We start from the raw sequence: 13,920 nt of genomic DNA, 5'->3' as shown, positions 1-13,920 counted from the left end.
ACATTTGACATCTCACATTTCTACTGATGTCTCATTTATTCCCAACCTACAAAAACTCCCCACTCTGCTTACCTGAGGCATAGGATACTGACCCCAATATTTAAAAAAACTGTGCCATTACTATGTTTACTCCCTCCCCCAAAAATTAGTGTCCCATAGAAAATATTAATACCCCCACTGTGCAAAGGCGTGTATGCTCCTTTAACCCCTTCCCGACCAATGACTCCACATAGGCATCATGAAAAGCTGTGCCAATCTGACCAGTGACGCCTATGTGGCGTCATGAATTAATTGCCCTCCTGTGGGTTGGGTGACTGACCTTTCAGTGACCCCACCCGACCCACACACACAGGGGGCTTTGTACTTCTCCACAGGTGGGGTGGCTTCACCCCCACATGTCTACAATCGCTCTGATTGGCTGTTAAAAGTGAAAATGATAAGGTGCTGGTTTAATTATATTGTGTTTATGTCTGATGTAACTTGCATTTAGCATTTATGCTCTGTTAATTATTCTAGATAAATTATTTAGCTTGAAAAACTCCAATTTTGATCTCTTGTGATGCTTAATAGCTCATTTATGATATTTTTTTTGCTATTATATTTCCAGTGAGTTGAGCCTTTGAAGAATTTTTTCCAGTATTTGGGATATATTTGCACTTTATACTATATACAGTATGAGCCTGTACATCGCTTCCTATATACAGTATGAGGCTGCATATTGCCTCCTATATACAGTATGAGCCCACATAGCCTCCTGTATACAGTATGAGGCCGCATATAGCCTTCTATATACAGTATGAGGCCGCATATAGTCTCCTATATACAGTATGAGCCTGCACATTACTTCCTATATACAATATGAGCCCACATAGCCTCCTATATACAGTATGAGGCTGCACATCGCTTCCTATATACAGTATGACGCCACATATAGCCTCCTATGTACGGTATGAGCCTGCACATCGCTTCCTATATACAGTATGAGGCCGCATATAGACTCCTATATACAGTATGAGCACCCACATATAGCCTCCTGAATACAGTTTTTGCCTCCTATATACAGCATGAGCCTGCACATTGCTTCCTATATACAGTATGAGCCTGCACATAGAATCCTATAAACAGTATGAGCCTGTACATCATTTCCTCTATACAGTATGAGGCCGCATATAGCCTCCTATATACAGTATGAGCACCCACATATAGCCTCCTTTGTACAGTATGAGCCTGCGCATTGCTTCCTATAAACAGTATGAGCATCCACATAGCCTCCTATGTACAGTATGAGCCTGCAAATCGCTTCCTATAAACAGTATGAGCCTGCACATCGCTTCCTATAAACAGTATGAGCCCACATATAGCCTCCTGAATACAGTATTTGCCTCCTATATACAGTGCGAGTCCCCATATAGCCTTCTATATACAGTATGAGCCTGCACATCGCTTCCTATATACAGTATGAGGCCACATATAGCCTTCTATATACAGTATGAGCACCCACATATAGCCTCCTGTATACAGTATGATGCTGCATATAGCCTCCTATATACAGTATGAGGCCGCATATAGCCTCCTATATACAGTATGAGCCTGTACTTCGCTTCCTATATACAGTATGAGGCCGCATATAGCCTCTTATATACAGTATGAGCACCCACATATAGCATCCTGAATGCAGTGTTTACCTCCTATATACAGTATGAGCCTGCACATTGCTTCCTATATAAAGTATGAGCCTGCAAATAGCCTCCTATATACAGTATGAGCCTGTATATCACTTCCTATATACAGTATGAGGCCGCATATAGCCTCCTATATACAGTATGAGCATCCACATAGCCTCCTATGTACAGTATGAGCCTGCACATCGCTTCCTAAACAGCATGAGCCTGCACATCGCTTCCTAAAAACAGTATGAGCCTGCAAATCGCTTCCTATATACAGTATGAGCCCACATAAAGCCTCCTGAATACAGTATTTGCCTCCTATATACAGTGTGAGTCCCCATATAGCCTTCTATATACAGTATGAGCCTGCACATCGATTCCTATATACAGTATGAGGCCACATATAGCCTCCTATATACAGTATGAGCACCCACATATAGCCTCCTGTATACAGTATGATGCTGCATATAGCCTCCTATATACAGTATGAGCCTGTACTTCGCTTCCTATATACAGTATGAGGCCGCATATAGCCTCCTATATACAGTATGAGCACCCACATATAGCCTCCTGAATGCAGTGTTTACCTCCTATATACAGTATGAGCCTGCACATTGCTTTCTATATACAGTATGAGCCTGCACATAGCCTCTTATATACAGTATGAGCCTGTACATCACTTTCTATATACAGTATGAGGCTGCATATAGCCTCCTATATACAGTATGAGCCCACATAGCCTCCTGTATACAGTATGAGGCCGCATATAGTCTCCTATATACAGTATGAGCCTGCACATTGCTTCATATATACAATGAGCCCACATAGCCTCCTACAGTATATACAGTATGATCACCCACATATAGCCTCCTGAATACAGTTTGTGCCTCCTATATACAGTATGAGCCTGTACTTCACTTCATATATACAGTATGAGGCCGCATATAGCTATACAGTATGAGCATCCACATATAACCTCCTATGTACAGTATGAGCCTGCACATCGCTTCCTATAAACAGTATGAGCCTGCAAATTGCTTCCTATATACAGTATGAGCCCACATATAGCCTCTTGAATACAGTGTTTGCCTCCTATATACAGTGTGAGTCCCCATATAGCCTCCTATATACAGTATGAGCACTCACATATAGCCTCCTGAATACATTGTTTGCCACCATATTGCCTCCTATATACAGTGTGAGTCCCCATATAGCTCCTATATACAGTATGAGCCCCTATATAGCATCCCATATCTAACTGCATTTACCTTGGTATCATTAATTTTCTATGAGACTGCTCTGTTCTCATATTGTGCATTTATGCATTTAGTAGGGCTTAATGGAATGATTGCGCTTGTTACACATCAACTCTAGATGCGCTCACTTATTAGACTTTGGTTGGGGCAACTTTAAAATATAATAATGATAATGGTCCTGTCTAGTGACAAGTTTATTTTACAGGCTTCTGGAGAAAGGCACAATACCAGTCATTCAAGGGTTAATTCTTTGGAACACTGAGAGGGACTTTCTAGCCAATGAAACCACAGTATAAAACACCTGTGATAACTATGGCAACTGCGCTGATGTCATAAACACATGCATCTATGATGCAGGAGAAGATTCCAGAACCATAAGTCATTCAGCCGTAGACGGAAGCCATACTTGATGTGTCTGGAGACCTGGAGCTTCATCACTCCACAATGGGAGGAAGGGGACACCGCCTAGCCAGCCAGATCAGCCATAGCGCCTAGCCAGCCAGATCAGCCATAGCGCCTAGCCAGCCAGATCAGCCATAGCGCCTAGCCAGCCAGATCAATGGGGTGACAGATGTTGCAGCCAGATCTCCCTCACGTCCGGTACTCGCCGCCTTCACTTTATGTGTACGGCCTGGAGAGGTCGCATTAGGCTTCTCCAAAACAAATATGACACAATGTACAAATTCAGGTACAATTTGCTGTTACATGTTGGCACTAACCTTCTAAGCCCAAGGGAAGGGCAGTCCTGCAGCCATGGTTCCCTAGAGGTTTCCACCACAGGGGGTTTTTCCTCTCCTGAGTGCTGAAGGACGATTCTTCGTGAGTCGGGGGTTCTGCCATTTTCAGTGTCTCTTTCATAGTAATTGGCTGATTCTAAATTTCAGACACTGAAAGAAATAATAATGATGAGATTTGGAATAAAATTCGGTCAATTTAACATCCAATAAAAGTGTTTTGTGTGTTTCTTTCACAATCTTCGGTTGGTGAGATTTTGTTGGGGATCAGGATCCAGCATCTATGATCAAGCCATGAAGCCAGATATGAAGTCAGAGCAATTTAACCCTGCGCTGGAAGACAGGACGGAGCAAAGATGACAAAGTGTGACTGCACAATTAGCACAAGTTCACACTCTTCCTCCCATTCAGATACACGAGGGGATTCAGGGCCGAGTTGGGACTAAAAAGCAGCCCTGGCACACAAAATTCACCAGCCCACATACAATAAGTGTCCTCAACCCAAATCGTAGAACACTGATAGGTCATGTAGGATTTTGCTTTATCCGTTACCAGGGCCGAAACAAAGTATTTTGGGTGCCCAAGGCAGATGAAGCCAAAGGCGCCCATTTTGCATTTCTACCCAGCTAATTCTTCCCTTTTCCATTAGGTCTATGACATCGTGTGATTAATAACTGATGAGCTGAATCCTTCTAAGTCAGGCCCATATACATTTGTATCTCATGAACCTACAACTCCCAGTATGTCCTTAACAATGGTAAGGAGATGCTGGGAGTTATCAGTCTTTATCAGACTGTGGACTATACAGGAACCATAGTACTGATGAGACGCAGTCAGTACCAATAGCTAAAAATGTACATCCTGGTACCTTATAGGTGACCTCTTCTCTGATTGAGTCTTTTCTTTCTCTTAGGCCTGTTTCACACTTCAGTTTTCTGGCGTTAGTCAAAATCCGCCAGTGTGCAAAAACGGATCCGTTTCCGTTTTGTGGCAAACGGATGCAACTGGATCCGTTTTTTGTACGGATCCGCTTTAGACGCTAGTGCATGAAATTTAAAGTAAGGCCTGTTTCACGAGAGAGAGAGATTTGGCTGCCACAGAATGGGATTTGGGGTTAAATATCATGAAAGGACATTCATTCGGGCATGCTCAGTATAAAAAGGAGGATCCGATGGCAGATTCCGTCAATTGACGGTTGGCAACGGATCCACCGCCTTTTCTCATCCACATCTCGCTTCTTAAGGCCCCTTTCACACTCCAGTCTTTTGCAATCAGTCACAATCCGTCAAAGTGTTCAGATCCGTCAAGTGGACGGATCCTGCGTATATTGCAAAAAACTGATGCACTGGATCTGTTTTTATGACTGATCCGTTGTAGCAGCCTTGCTGTAGGAATTAAAGAAACAGAATTCTGGAGCGAGAGAGAGAGAGAAGGATTTTGTGCCAGAATAGAAAAAGCAGCCGCAGGGGTTAAAATAAAGGAAGAAAAATGATTCCGGGCATGCTCAGTTTTAAAAGATGGAATCCGTCGCTATCCGACTTTTCGACGTACACAAAAAATGTTCATCTGTCCGTTGTCTCTGGCCGACGGACAGAGATTTTCTGACGGATCCGTTGGACGACAGATGAAACGTGTGGCCATCCGTCACAATCTGTCACTAATACAAGTCTATGAGAAAAAAACGGATCCAGCATGAAAAAATGATGGAAAGCCAAAATTAGAGTTGAGCGAAACGGATCGAAAAATTTCAAAAGTCGCCGACTTTTAGCAAAATCGGGTTTCATGAAACGAAACCCGACCCTAGGATGAGGTCGGCCACGAGGTCGGCGACTTACGCGCCAAAGTCGCGTTTCAAAAGTTTGTTTTGCGCACTTTTTCAGCCAATCAGGATCCACGGACACTGTGGGCAACGTGATGACATAGGCAGGGGTCACCACCATCTTTCAGAAGGGCATGCAAGTGATTGGCTTGCTTTGGTGGGCGTCACAGGGGGTATAAAAGGGCGTGCACGCCGACCGCCATGTTTCTCATGCTGATCTCAGAAGAGGGAGAGCTGCTGCTGATTCTGTAGGGAGAGCGTTAGGCAGTGAAGAAGACACCAAAAACTGCTTCTGCTGCTAGCGATTTTGCCTGTACAACACACCAGTCACTGTGTGTGCAGTGCAAGGGGAGGCTATATTTTGCTGGATCAGCGGTGTTGGTTGTTAGGCTGCCTTCTAAGGCTTCCTGACGGCTGCATTGCTGTTTACCCACTGCTCTGCAAACTGCTTTTTTAAAAGCAATCCCAATTTTTTTTTTGTCCTGCTGAGGTACTGAGTGTGCATTTTTTCACACCATACAGCGGTGCACACTCCTCACACAGTACCGTGTAACGGCTGTTATCACAGCCACAGTGAAGCTATCTGTGTGTCACTCTGTAAGAATAAGTCGAGGACATGTTCCGTTCTTACAGACCTGCACCTTCTAGTTTTGTCTAGCTTTCAAACAGTTAAATATATTTGCTGTTTGATCACATTCAAAACTATAGAGAGACAGCGTGTGTCAGTCCGTATACTTAAAAAACACGGAGTTTGACAATTTTACGTACACCGGACAGCCGTGTACGTGCACGCTCCTCTCAGTACCGTGTAACGGCTGTTATCACGGCCACAGTGAAGCTATCTGTGTGTCACTCTGTAAGAATAAGTTGAGGACATGTTCCGTTCTTACAGACCTGCACCTTCTAGTTTTGTCTAGCTTTCAAACAGTTAAATATATTTGCTGTGTGATCACATTCAGAACTATAGAGAGACAGCGTGTGTCAGTCCGTATACTTAAAAAACACGGACCTTGACAATTTTACGTACACCGGACAGCCATGTATGTGCACGCTCCTCTCAGTACCGTGTAACGGCTGTTATCACGGCCACAGTGAAGCTATCTGTGTGTCACTCTGGAAGGATAAGTGGAGGACTTGTTCCGTTCTTACAGACTCTAGGGAGATTCCTATTCTGCCCAATTCTATATACACCTTGTAGTTTGTGATACACTAGCCAATTTCTGCCTGTGACATAGCGCTGTGATATTCAGTGGGCCTCACACAATCCAAAAGTGTCCAGTGTCCACTAGTGTGTGCAGAAATTCAAAATCTCCCTTATCCTGTAGTCACTTTTTTCACACCTGTGCCATCGAGCCTGTGACATAGCGCTGTGATATTCAGTGGGCCTCACACAATCCATAAGTGTCCAGTGTCCACAAGTGTGTGCAGAAATTCAAAATCTCCCTTATCCTGTAGTCACTTTTTTCACACCTGTGCCATCGAGCCTGTGACATAGCGCTGTGATATTCAGTGGGCCTCACACAATCCAAAAGTGTACAGTGTCCACAAATGTGTGCAGAAATTCAAAATCTCCCCTGTCCTATAGACACCTTGTACCTTGTTTTACATTACTATATAGTTTGTTGGATTTTGTCTACATTTCTACCAAAAATGAGGAAGGCTGGTGGAAGAGGCTGTGGAATTGGGCAGGGGTTGGCAGCTGGTAATGATGGTGTTGGTGGTGGATCTGATGGTAGTGGCAAAAGCAAAATAGGACCGAATGCAGGAGGTGTTGAGCCTGTGTCATCGTCTGGCTCCACAAGGCCTCGAAGGCTTACTTTTCTAGGAGTTGGCAAACCGCTTTTAAAGCCAGAGCTTCAGGAAAAAGTTTTGGCTTACATTGCTGACTCAGCCTCCAGCTCTATCGCCTACTCTTCTGAAGTTGTAAAAAATAAAAGTACTGAGTCGTCATTGGAGGCTCATGTTCATGAACCACAAATTTCCTTGTGTCCTTCACCCCAACCAAGATTGAAGGATGACGCAGGCCATACTACTGATTACTCCATGGAGCTGTTTTCACATACCATGCCTGGATTATCAAGTGAAATGGTGAATTACCCAGGCCAAGATGAATCTGACATCGAGTGCCCTGATGCACAGCCACTGATAGATGATTCTGCTGGTACATTCACTCAGAGCACTACATTGTCCTCGCAGTGTACAGAGCCAGATTCTGACCCTGATGAGACTCAGGTGCCCCTTCCCGCACACTATACCACCATACACGGTGACACAGAGGAAGGTGCACATGACATTGAAGAGGAGGTGATGGATGATCCAGTTGTTGACCCAGATTGGCATCCATTGGGGGAAGAGGGTGCTGCTTCCAATAGCTCAGATGAGGAGCATCCACAGCAGACATCGACATCGCAACAGCTGTTATCTGGCAGGCACGGAGCACTCCAAAGACAGGTTCCAAAAATCAAAAGAGTTGCTGGACAGCTTGTCCAGAGGGTCAAAATATCACAGCGTGCTAGGCCGCAAAATGTCTGCCAAAGTAGGAAGAGTGCAGTGTGGCACTTTTTTGAACAAAATCCTCATGATCAGGCCAAGGTTATCTGTAAGAAGTGCGCAAAGACCTTTAGCCGAGTGAAAAATCTGAAAAATTTGAATACCAGTTGCATGCTTAGACATTCAACCACCATGCACTTGCAAGCGTGGACACAACACCAAACCTCAAGTACCACATGTGCAACTGATCACAAAGAAGGTAGTCAGCAATGCTACATTGTTTCCCCCACTGTAAGCCCACCGGTTAGCACAGCAGCAAATGTTGAGGTGTTGTTGCAAGGCCACAGCAGTCAGGGAATCCCACTGTTATATCAACGAAAGACTGAATCTAGGCCATCAGAAAGAACACCAACTCCATCACCATCATCAACCCTCTCTCAGTCCGCCCTGTCCACCGCTACTTCCACCATATGCAGCTCTCAAGTCCAGCTCACCCTCCCAGACACTATGAGTAGGTCAAGAAAGTACTCAGTCTCTCATCCGCGTACACTGGGTTTGAACGCCCACATTGCCAAACTAATCTCATTTGAGATGATGCCCTATCGGTTGGTGGAAAGCGCAGCTTTCCGCGAACTCATGGCCTATGCAGTACCACGCTATGACCTACCCAGTCACCACTTCTTCTCTCGCAAAGCCATCCCAGCCCTCCACCATCATGTGAAAGACCGCATTGTCCATGCACTCAAGCAGTCAGTGAGTGGCAAGGTGCACCTCACAACTGATGCATGGTCCAGTCGGCATGGCCAGGGCCGTTACGTGTCCATCACTGCGCACTGGGTTAATGTGGTGGATGCAGGGTCCACAGGGGACAGCGGTGGTGGGACAGTGCTGCCTAGCCCACGGTATAGGAAACAGTTGGCTGTAGGCGTTCGATCCTCCTCCTCCTCCAGAAGCGAAAGCTCGTCCACAAAGCGCAGTCGTACGAGCACTCCATCTGCAGCTGCCACTGTTGCACACGAGGTGTCCCCCTATCGAGCAGCTAGTGGAAAGCGTCAGCAGGCTGTGTTACAGATGATGTGTTTGGGCGACAGACACACCGCCGAGGTGCTCGCCGAGTACTTCCAGCGACAAACTGAGTCATGGCTGGGCAGTGTACATCTTGAGGCAGGCAAGGTAGTTAGTGATAACGGCCGTAATTTTGTGGCAGCCATAGCCCTTTCAATACTCAGCCACATACCTTGCTTGGCTCACACCTTGAACCTGGGGGTGCAGTGCTTCCTCAATAATTATCCGGAGTTAACAGCCCTGCTCCAGAAGGTGCGAAGACTGTGCGCGCACATCCGCCGGTCGCCTGTACACTCCATTCGTATGCAGAAGCTGCAGTGATTGCTCCACCTTCCCAACCACCGCCTCATTATCGACATTGCAACAAGGTGGAACTCCACCCTGCACATGGTTGAGCGGCTGTGCGAGCAGAGGCAGGTCATAATGCAATTGTGGGAGGATACACGGCCAGGCACTTTGAGAGCAGACATGGAGTTGACAGGTGTGCAGTGGTCGAAGCTAAAAGACCTCTGTAAAGTCCTTCAGTGTTTTGAGGAATGCACATGGCTGGTAAGCGCAGACGACGCCATCCTAAGCATGAGCATCCCACTTATGCGTCTGCTCATGCAAACTTTGACGCACCTTAAGGAGCAGGCGTCTGCACCCAATGTTGACTTGACGAGGAGGGAATCCTTGATGACATTCAGCCATTGTCTGCTCAGGGACCTCTCCTGGACGAGGTGGAGGAAGAAGAGGAGGAGGAGGATGATGATGGGGATGATTACTTAGGGGAGGAGGATGCATCTCGTGGGGCAAGTGAAAATGTTGGCGTGGTAAGGTCTGGTACAGGGTTTGTGCGTGACTGGAGGGATGTGGATTTGCCAGAAAGTGCTCCTCCAACCAGCACTCGCAGTGCATCATTGACACCGGGAACATTGGCCCACATGTCAGATTATGCCTTGCAGATCCTAAAAAGGGACCCCCGCATTGCCAAAATGATGAACGATGACGACTACTGGTTGGCCAGCATCCTGGATCCACGCTATAAAGGCAAATTACAAAACATCATGCCACAGGAGAACCTTGACCTAATATTGGCTAATAAACAAGCAACTCTGGTAAATCGGTTGCTTGAGGCATTCCCAGCACACAGCAGCGGTGATGTTTCTCACACAAGCCGTACGGGCCGGGGGCAGCTTGGCAGAGGTGTTCGTGGTGCACACAGCAGAAGTGGCGTTGGAGACAGGGGTTTCATGACAATGTTGTGGACTGATTTTTCAAGTACCACTCACACAACTGGTAATACTGCATCGATGGAAAGTGACAGGAGACAGCAGTTGTCAACTATGGTTACAAACTACTTTTCCTCCCATATCGATGTTCTCCCACACAGGTCATTCCCCTTTGACTATTGGGCCGCTAAACTGGACACCTGGCCTGAATTGGCACAATATGCCTTACAGGAGCTCGCTTGCCCAGCTGCAAGTGTGCTATCGGAAAGAGTCTTCAGTGCAGCTGGATCAATCCTGACAGAAAAAAGGACCCGTCTGTCAACCCAAAATGTGGATGATCTAACCTTCATTAAAATGAACCATGCATGGGTTTCCAAGGATTTTGTCCCACCTTCCCTTGATGACACATAGGTTGCCAGAAAAATGGCTTGCTTTGGTTATCCTCCTATTCCGCGAACTTGATCTATTTCGCCTTTTGCAGCAGCTGAATGTCCCACATCAACATATGCCACTTTGTAAACCTCCCTAACTGGGCTGCCCCCCCCAATGGCCGGGGTCACCACCTAGCACCTGAAACCGTGCAAGTGCCGTTGCCCTGGACAGGTGGGTGGGCCGACTCTTGGGCGCGGGCACTGGCACAGGGTCCCTCATAGTGCAATCAAGTGTCTCTGACGGTGGTGGTGCACACCCGCCGTCAGACACACCGCCATACTATGAGGGGCCCAGGGCCAGTAACGACGCCCACGAGTATGCCCCCCTTGCTTGGGCAGGGCCCCAGCAATTGCAATGTTTACCTCTCCCTGCTCCTCCGCTGTGTAGTCTGGTCTGTCAAATCCTTCACTGGGACTGCCACTACAAATTGATTGAACTGAAAGATGATGGTTAAGATGTAGCTATGCCCTGTCCTGCTGTCCGGGCTCTAGCTCCGGAGAGCCTGCCTCCTGATGTATAGACATATATTTTGAATGTGTACGCTATCCATACATGTTATCCGGGGATACGGTACCCTTTCTAACCTTTGTGCAATCACGTGCAATCCATACTGGGCCTAACACCGTCTGAGCCTGCCTCCTGATGTATAGACATATATTTTGAATGTGTACGCTATCCATACATGTTATCTGGGGATACGGTACCCTTTCTCACCTTTGTGCAATCACGTGTAATCCATACTGGGCGTGAGAACGGCTGGCGAGCTGTTAAGCAAGCTACAGCACCTGTGGTTTGCACACATAAGTTTTTAATTTTTTCAGGAATGACGGTTAGGCCTAATTCCGGAACTGCGGTTGACCTGCACTTACTGGGAAATCATCGTTCGCGGGTAATAATTGTAATCAGTGATCCCCATCACTAACGTTGTTCAGCGGGTTATCTGCACCTGTAAGCGACAAACGCTGGCCTTTTCAGTGTAGCGCACATGCAGCCACGGACATGTAAGGGCATGACACACCAGTTATTGGCCAATCTCATGTGCCAGAGCCTCACGTGTCCCTCTAGTAAGCCGGACTCGGACCGCGGGGCATGACGGAGTCTCGTTCATTAACGGAATTAAGCTTGCAATGTGTGCATCTGTTCTGTAGCTGGCATGGTTGAGGTTTCCCAGGTGGAGTCGAATTTAACCGTAGGCTCCACTCCTGCTGGTGCCCTTCTGGACATTCCTTTAAGGTTCAGCTTTGCAACCATACTGCCCACGTAAAACAAACACTTTGCCTTCATGAACGCTGTTTGGAGGGTCATGACTCGTGGGAATAACGCCGCCCAATCAGTTAACCTACTAGAGAGATCCTTCGTTGCTCCCAAGCATGACATCACACTCCCTAGGAGGAAGGTAATGCCACTGTGGCGACCGTACTCCTGGGGGCGACACAAGTGCACTGATGCCCAGCCACTGCTCGATGAATCTGCTGGTACATTGACCCAGACCACTACATTCCCCTCGCACGCTACACGGCCTGAATCTGACCCTGATGAAACTCAGGTTACCCTTCCCATATACAGTTCCATCTTACACGGTGACAAAGAGGAAGCTGCAGATGAAAGTGCAGGTTCGGCCCACCCACCATCAGACACACCACCGTACTATCAGGGACCCTGTGCCAGTGCCGTCGCCAACGAGTGGGCCCCCCCTGCTTGCTCAGGATCACAGCACTTGCAAGGTTGAAATACTGTGCAGTGAGATGGAAGATGGGGACGACGAGGAGTCCAGACTAGTACAGGGATTCCCTAGCGAGGAGACTTATTTGATTGTTTGCAATGTTGGGACAGCAATTTTTGGGGAGCACTATACTCTGGAGAATGATAGATGGGGCCCACCATACACTGGAACATTCCAAAGGTGGACATCAGACACTGGAGCAGCATTTACAGGGCCCATTATACACTAGAGCATTAGAAATGGGGCCCATTATGTTTGGAGCATTATTTGGGCCCATAAGACAGTGGAGCTTCATCCATGGGGACCAACATATACTGTAGCATTATGTGGAGCTCATCATATACTGTTTCAAACATTATATGGGACCAATGATTCTGTATGGAGAAATAGATGGGCCTCGTCATGAGATGTAAAAAGTGAAGTATTTTTCATTGTACTATACCGCTATTTCTCTGCCGTATCGGAGCATGATGAGTTTTGGTATGTGTTAAAGGGGCGCTCTTTCGCCCAGGGCACATGAAAACCTGGAGCCAGCCCCCCCCCCACAACTTTAGCCAAATAACCCCCATTTTTCAGAGCGTAACTTGTATTATGAAGTTAATTAAGGTTGACAAGCTTAAGTAAGAAGAATTGATGCTTTTGGCATTCAAATGGGCACTGTAGGTGTGTTTCCTGTCCTCCTCTCACTGCCGACTTTTATTCCCCATTGACTTACATTGGGTTTCGTGTTTTGGGACGACCCCGACTTTTCCCTATAATCGGACGATCTTGCTCGACACGACTTTTGGAAAAGTCGGGTTTCACGAAACGAAACTCGACCCTAAAAAACCAAAAGTCGCTCAACTCTATCAACGACCAAAGGGGCAGCAAATTTTTCGACCGCCCCGGGCGCCACAAACAGTTGCTATGCCACTGAGCTGCAGGAATGTATAATGTGTATAAAGTGCACAGTAATGAATGTTCTAAATATTCACTGTCATTACCAAGAATTATCCGTGTTATATGGCCGGAACAAGATGCAGTGCCACCGACGGCGCGCAGGCAGGTAAATAGGATGGTTTTTTTCTTAACAGGAATCATACATACAAAGATAGGGGATAAGGAGCCATGCATACAATGACAGGGACGGGGGAAACATGCATACCACGGTAGGGATGAGTGGTCAATGCACACCCGGCTTATACTCAAGTCAATAAGTTTACCCAGTTTTTCGTGGCAAAAGTTGGTGCCTCGGCTTATACTCGGGTCGGCTTATACTCGAGTATATACGGTAATAGGTAAAACCTGACAAGAATAAACAATAATTTGCAGTTAGCCCAATCGTGGGGATAAATAGCTGAGAAATAAATAGTGATTAGTATATCTTAATAAATATATTGCAATTCGCCCAGTACAAAGCTGTGAAAAAAAAATGGTAGTTACTATTTCCATTAAGTTTTGCACTCAACCAGTTGATTAACCAAGAGTGATGGCATGTACCCGAATAGAATTCTCCTAGAGGCTGCAAATAAGAGCGGCAGGAA

The 13,920-nt window shown here is 46.5% G+C and overlaps 1 long non-coding RNA gene across 1 annotated transcript in view; it reads right to left on the bottom strand.

Annotated features, from left to right (window-relative positions):
• Positions 1 to 13,920, bottom strand: part of LOC141058929 (uncharacterized) — a 266,551-nt gene that overhangs the window by 62,076 nt on the left and 190,555 nt on the right. The window contains exon 6 of the long non-coding RNA XR_012222352.1: positions 3,643 to 3,810. This is a non-coding gene — a long non-coding RNA (uncharacterized lncRNA). The remainder of the gene's footprint in view (positions 1 to 3,642; positions 3,811 to 13,920) is intronic.

This window comes from Dendrobates tinctorius, unplaced genomic scaffold (genome assembly GCF_039654945.1).
Source record: "Dendrobates tinctorius isolate UK_male_01 unplaced genomic scaffold, ASM3965494v1 ptg000220l, whole genome shotgun sequence".
Lineage (NCBI taxonomy): Eukaryota > Metazoa > Chordata > Amphibia > Anura > Dendrobatidae > Dendrobates > Dendrobates tinctorius.
The sequence above is the reverse complement of the archived record's forward strand: the minus strand, read 5'-3'. Positions and strand labels throughout refer to the sequence as shown.